Genomic DNA, 5,851 nt, shown 5'->3' on the forward strand with positions numbered 1-5,851 from the left:
CGGGTTTCCCCAGTGAGAGCTTCTTATCAGTGTGTGCAGGGGCCGGAAGGAACTGTGGTGTTCTAGCCCAGAGGGGACGTGTGCAGACGCACTGGGTCATCCTGTGCTTGTGGTCTGTTTGATTGGGTTCTATCCTCTGCAACTCTGCTCTTCCTGTTTTCAGAGAAAAAGGGGCAATAGTTTCTGACATTACCCCCTTTTTAGATTTGTAATGCTTTCCCAGCCCATCAAATTCTTCTCTAAAGGAAGAAAATGAAAAGCATGTTTACTTGTTGCATGCGTATTAAAGCAGGGTTAAGACAAATGGAAAACAACAGCATCGAAACAAAATTGCCAGCCTATAGGGAGGGTCCCACCATCCCCACAGATGAAACTGTATTCCCTTTGCTTGACATGAATCGGAATCTGCTGGGCCTTCTTAGCACAGCAGTATCATTTTGCACCTTGGTTTATTCACTTAAGATTTAAAATAGAGACATTTCCTTAGGTGTGGCATAGACGTGTGGCTGTACAATAGCCCATCCAGTGTATGTATAGCACTTCTTTTCTGCATGACCTACCCTTGCTCTGAGACTGAACAATTCCCATAATTTCCAGTTACTCTCTGATAGGTTAGTTTGGAAAGCGATTTGCCAAGAGTCGATGTGAACCTGAAAGTCAAGGCAGCAAAAGTAATACAGTTCCGATTTTTGTGGCCCACACCTTAAAACACCGGCAGCACTCCTGCATCTCTTAAAGCCACGGTAAATTCTTTCATAACGTTCAGGATTGCCGCAGGTAGGCCGGCTGCAAAGGAAGTGGAGGCAGGGACAAGTTGTCTTGAAATCGATGTGCTGCTTCCCTTGGTAGGTTTATCAGAATTCAGACTGAGGAGTCTTGGATGGTGGTAAAGACTTCATTGGGGCCAGTTTGTAGCTTTGTCAAAACTGCAAGAAAACTCTGAACGCCTTGCAGGGTCTTCCCTAGTGGAGACTGGCCTATTGTGGCCTTTCGATTCCCATCCAGAGTTCTATCATTTCTGCCGAGGACAGGCGATAAGGAAACTTAGCCAGCTGCCTGCTGTCGTAAGTGGAGATCTGCACACATGCACAGCTCCTCAAAAAGGCCTGGCGTGTGAGCAATTCTCCTGGAATGAAGAGCACTTCCATCTTCCTTGCTTTATTCCTTTTATTGCCCTGCAGCAGGACCGACACACTCATTCTCTTCTCTTTCACATTCTCTCTGGCTGATGATAACCGCTGATACTCCTTAGTGCCTGTCTGTCCCTGGTACTGTCTGGGTGCTTGTCTGCTACTCAGGTCCTGCTCAGCTGTAGCCATAGGAGTGGAGACCCAGTCCATGTAAACAAACAGGGTTAGAGACTAAAGAGAGCATCCTCCCTGGGGCTCAAGTCTACCACCCATGCTGTGGGCTCACCTTTCCCATTACCTCCCTGCCCATAGCACACCAGTGTCTTTCACAGAGCTTCTGCCTGCTGGCATGTATTTTATTTTCCAGCTTTGCAACCCCAAATCCAAGGAAAGTGATCCCCCCTCAGCCCCTGCATTGTGATCAGATAGAAAACAACTGTGCAAAAGCGTCGTAAGCTACAGTGTTAGGAACCGTTGTCTCTTTTGCATGTTCTCAGGGCACTGAATCCTTGCAGTGGGGTAAAACTCAAACTCCCTGCCATCCATGGGTGGTAAATTGTGACTCATAGCAGCCTTATAGAACAGAATAGAACTGCCCCAGTGGGTTTTCCGAGGTGTAACTGTTTACAGGGGTGGAAAGCCTCATCCTTCTCTTGAAGTGGTTTCAAAGTGCTGACCTTGCAGACAGCAGCCCAGTGCATAACCCACTACTCCACGGGGGCTCCTCTTGACACGAGGTCGACACCTTACATATGCATTCTTCTGTATTTAGTAATTACATCCAGAGCTTCCCCCACCCCACCTCAGACGAGGGACATTTTCCTTGGTAAATGCCTTTCCAAGGATGCTCCTCTGTCAGAGCAGTACAAACTCACTGCCCATCGAGTCAGTTCTTTACGTAGCCCACCCGTAGGACAGGAGAACTGCTCTTGAGGGTTTTCAAGGCTATGGATCTTTTACGCTTCACACCATTCTCCTGGGGAGGGGCTGGTGGGTTTGAACTGCTGGCCTCCCGGTTAACAGTGTACCTCCAGGGCCCCTTCCTTCAGCACAATCAACAGGGACTCGATTCCAACTCACAGTGACCTTATAAGACACAGGAGACCTGTCCTGAGAGTTGTCAAGGCTGTCAGTCTTTATCGATGGAGATTGCCTCAGCTTTCTCCCTTGAGCAACAGATGGGTTTTAACTGCTGCCCTTGCGTTATGGTTAGCTGAGCCAACCCCTAACCCACCCCACCGCCAGGGCTCCTACTTAAAGGGGGGCTAATTGGTTGACTATAACGGGACTGTGGATAGGGGTCCTTTGATAATGAAAGGACCCTTGGCTTGCCCATGGTCTGGGCCATTAAGAGTTTTTAATGGCTTCCAGAAGGCCTCTTTCTCTCTGTCCCATGGTCAACCTCTTGATTCCTACAGACTGAAATCCCTCTTGTTAAAAGGTTTTTGCAGCATTGGGAAGCCCCATCTTTCTTGTCATTCACTCAACAATTATTAAGCACCTGCAGTAAACAAGGCATTATGCTTGGGTAGCCGACGCAAAGGCGAACGGCCAGCCCTGGTGGAGTTCTCATACAGTTGGACTTGAGATCACATTTTTAAAACTAAGTTGGGTTATTAAGAGTGGGAACAGAGGGCAGTGGGGGGGAAGGCTGAAATGCTGCTACTTGTGGTTGGGGGGTCTGGAAGACCTTCCTGGGAAGGCAACATTTGAGCTTAAAGGATGAGAAGAACCAGGCATTTGGGAGGAGAAAGTTCCAGGCTGAAACATACAGCAAGTGTCGACACCCCAGGCTGACCGGACCAGACTGGGATATGTTTGAGGCATAGAACCCTGGTAAGGTGATTTGAGTGGGAGCGAGAGAGAAGTGGGGCCTATGGGAGAAGCAGCAGTGAAGGCCGCTTGCAGGCCACGAAGAGCTGTGGCCACGGAGGAGTTCTTGCTTGAAGCGCCTTGGGACGCTGAAGGCTGATTTTGAAACAGGCTGGGGTGTGTGATTTGATGCAGTTTTAATGGACTATTGTGGCTCCTTACAAACAGACCTGCGCTGTTGTTGCCTGGATTTTGTCATTGCTGTAGAAATGTACAAAGGCAGGCTGGTCAGGAATCTTTTTTGAGGGGCAGTGTGGTTGCATGATGAGCCCCCCAGTGGCGCAGTGGGTTACACATTGAGGGGCTACCCCCAGGCTCAGGTTTGACTCCACCAGCTGCTCTTCAGAAGAAAGGTGAGGCTCTCTGCCCCTGTAAAGATGTTAAAGTCCCAGAAACCCAGAGGGCACGCTACAAGTTCTACTCTGTCGTGTAGGTTGCGAAGAGTTGGAACCAACATCACGGCTGTGAGTTTGTTGGTGTGTCTCTAGGGTGTTGCATTTGGAGAGTGAGGAAGGCAGCTCGTGTTCCTCCCGCAGGGTGGGTTGCAGAGGCCGAAATTTCCGAGGGCCCAGTGCTTGGAGCCAGGTTGAGCTGCCGGCCCCCAGGTTAGCAGTTGGAAGCCACCAGCGAAACTTTCTGCTCTGCTAAAGATTGACAGCCTGGGAATCCCACCGGGGCAGAATTGACGCAAGGGCAGTGAGGTTTGGTTTTGTATTTTTTTCTTTTTTTAGTGAGCTAATTCAGCATTGAAAACCGCAGGGAGCCCCAGTCAACCCTGACACCTGGGGATCACTATGAGTCAGAGTCAGCTTGGAGGCAACTGGTTTTAAGGAGCTGGGGGGTACTCCCAGGACCTGAACCTGCCCCCCACCCAATAGTTTTGAAGTTCCACTTGGGGCTAGGGAAGGGGAGGGGAGAAAGGGCTGACAGGAACACTGGGGGTGTAAGTGTTAACTAATGGCCTTCCGAAGTATTATCTTTGTGTCTAAGACTAAATCGCCTCTGCACCCCGTAAAGCTTGCTGGAGTACTCTATTGGAGCTCTGGGTAACTATTAGGGTTCCCGGTTGCTTCCACTCACAGGGACCCCATGGGTGTCAGAGGGGAGCCATGCTCTACAGAATTTCAACAGTTGAATTTTTGGAAGTAGATTGCCAGTCCTTTCATCCAAGGGGCTCGTGGATTCTAACCGTCTGCCTTTCGGGTCATTTCCTTAACTGCTGGCCACCCAGCAAATCTATCTCGGGATGACTGTGCGTGAAATGTGGGTGCCTTCCATAAATGGGTGCTGCTTTCCATGATGCTTGACAATCCTTCTCCGTCTTTTATTTTTCCGAGGAAGAGCGTAGGCTCGGTGTGGGGGTGTTCGTTTGCATTTATACATCTGCTTTTCCTGACTGACTGCTCTCGGAGGCTTGATTGCACCCTGGCAGGGCGGAGAGAGTTGGGAAAATCGCAGTGGGAATGTTCCCGCAGAACAGTTGTGCTGTCTGTCCCACCCAACCCCAGACACTTGCTTAGAGGGTCCTGCTTCTCAGAGGGACCTTCCCCTGGTCCCCAAATCTTGCCCTGAATATCGGGGGACAGCACCACTGCTGGGATACAACATCTGCCTCGTTCTCCACCTGAGTTATTCTGTCTGGGCTGGGGCTGTCACACACACAGCGAGCTCTCTTCTCTGCTTTGGGGAGAAAATGTGAAAGTCTATTCCACTTGCTGTGTAATGGCTTGACTATTTTTAGGTTGGGCTGCCAGAGAGATAAATTGCTATTTTGGTCTGCAGCCTGGTGGTGGGTGGACTCACCCTACAGACTGTCCCCTACAGGGAGCTCCTTCCGTTTAACCTAACCTCACCCATCTTGGAGCTCTGCGCTTCACCCCTTTCGCGCTCCTAATAGGGCATGCTACTTATAGCTCTGTTCTTCTGCCTCCGCGTCCTGATGGGGTATAGCCTTAAATACTTGGGATGCTTTTAAAAGCATTCTTCCCAAGAGTGTAATTATTTTTCTTTTGACTGGTAAGAGCTGATGGCAATACTCGCCTCCCTTAGGAAATTAGTAAAATTATTTACCGGGTTATCAGGGGAGAACGCTTGAATTTTTTTTTTTTTTTTTAAGCAACACGAGTGATTCTGAAGCTAACTGTACCATTTTTAACCCCCAAAACCATCCAGTGGCTTCCACTCACGGAATAGAGATGTTGCACTCTACTTAGGGAGCTAACCCACTGTTGATCCACGTAGAGAGCCATCCCTGTCTCAGATTCACCCCCCAGGGGCTCTTCTCCCTGAGCTTTATGTGTGGGGTTAGCAGACACCACTATTTCACTTTTACTCATTTACCTAAAGTCTCCAGGCCTCCCTTCTTCATTCTTAGAGAACGTGCTGCCTTGGCGTTGGCTGATAAGCTGGCATTGCTTAGAATGGCCTCACTGTGCATTTTAGCCAGTTGTTGGCCACTTGGCTCATCCTGGGACCCTTTTTGGGGGGTTCTGAATTAATAAGGTGTAACTCACTAGAACTCGTTAGTGACCAGTAACAGACACCTGCAGTCCGAGCAGCGGACCTCGTCGCAGAGCTCGTTGACGCCTTGCAGGCTCCAAGCGCAGGAATGCTGAGGGCCTGTGAGACTTGGATGCTGCCAGGGGACGCGTCCCCGTCTTTCGTCTGCTTTCCTCTTTTCTTCAGACAGCTGCCTTCTCTCCTCCTGCGTTTATATTTCCCTTCTTCCAGAGACCCGCCTCCTGCCCCTTGGCTGGAAGAGGTTGGGTCTTGGTGGTGGGCACATCTGCGTGCGCACGCGCACCTGGCACACACACACACACACACACACACACACACACACACACACA

This window comes from Echinops telfairi, unplaced genomic scaffold (assembly GCF_000313985.2).
Source record: "Echinops telfairi isolate 266 unplaced genomic scaffold, ASM31398v2 ScPeMD7_7458;HRSCAF=8496, whole genome shotgun sequence".
Lineage (NCBI taxonomy): Eukaryota > Metazoa > Chordata > Mammalia > Afrosoricida > Tenrecidae > Echinops > Echinops telfairi.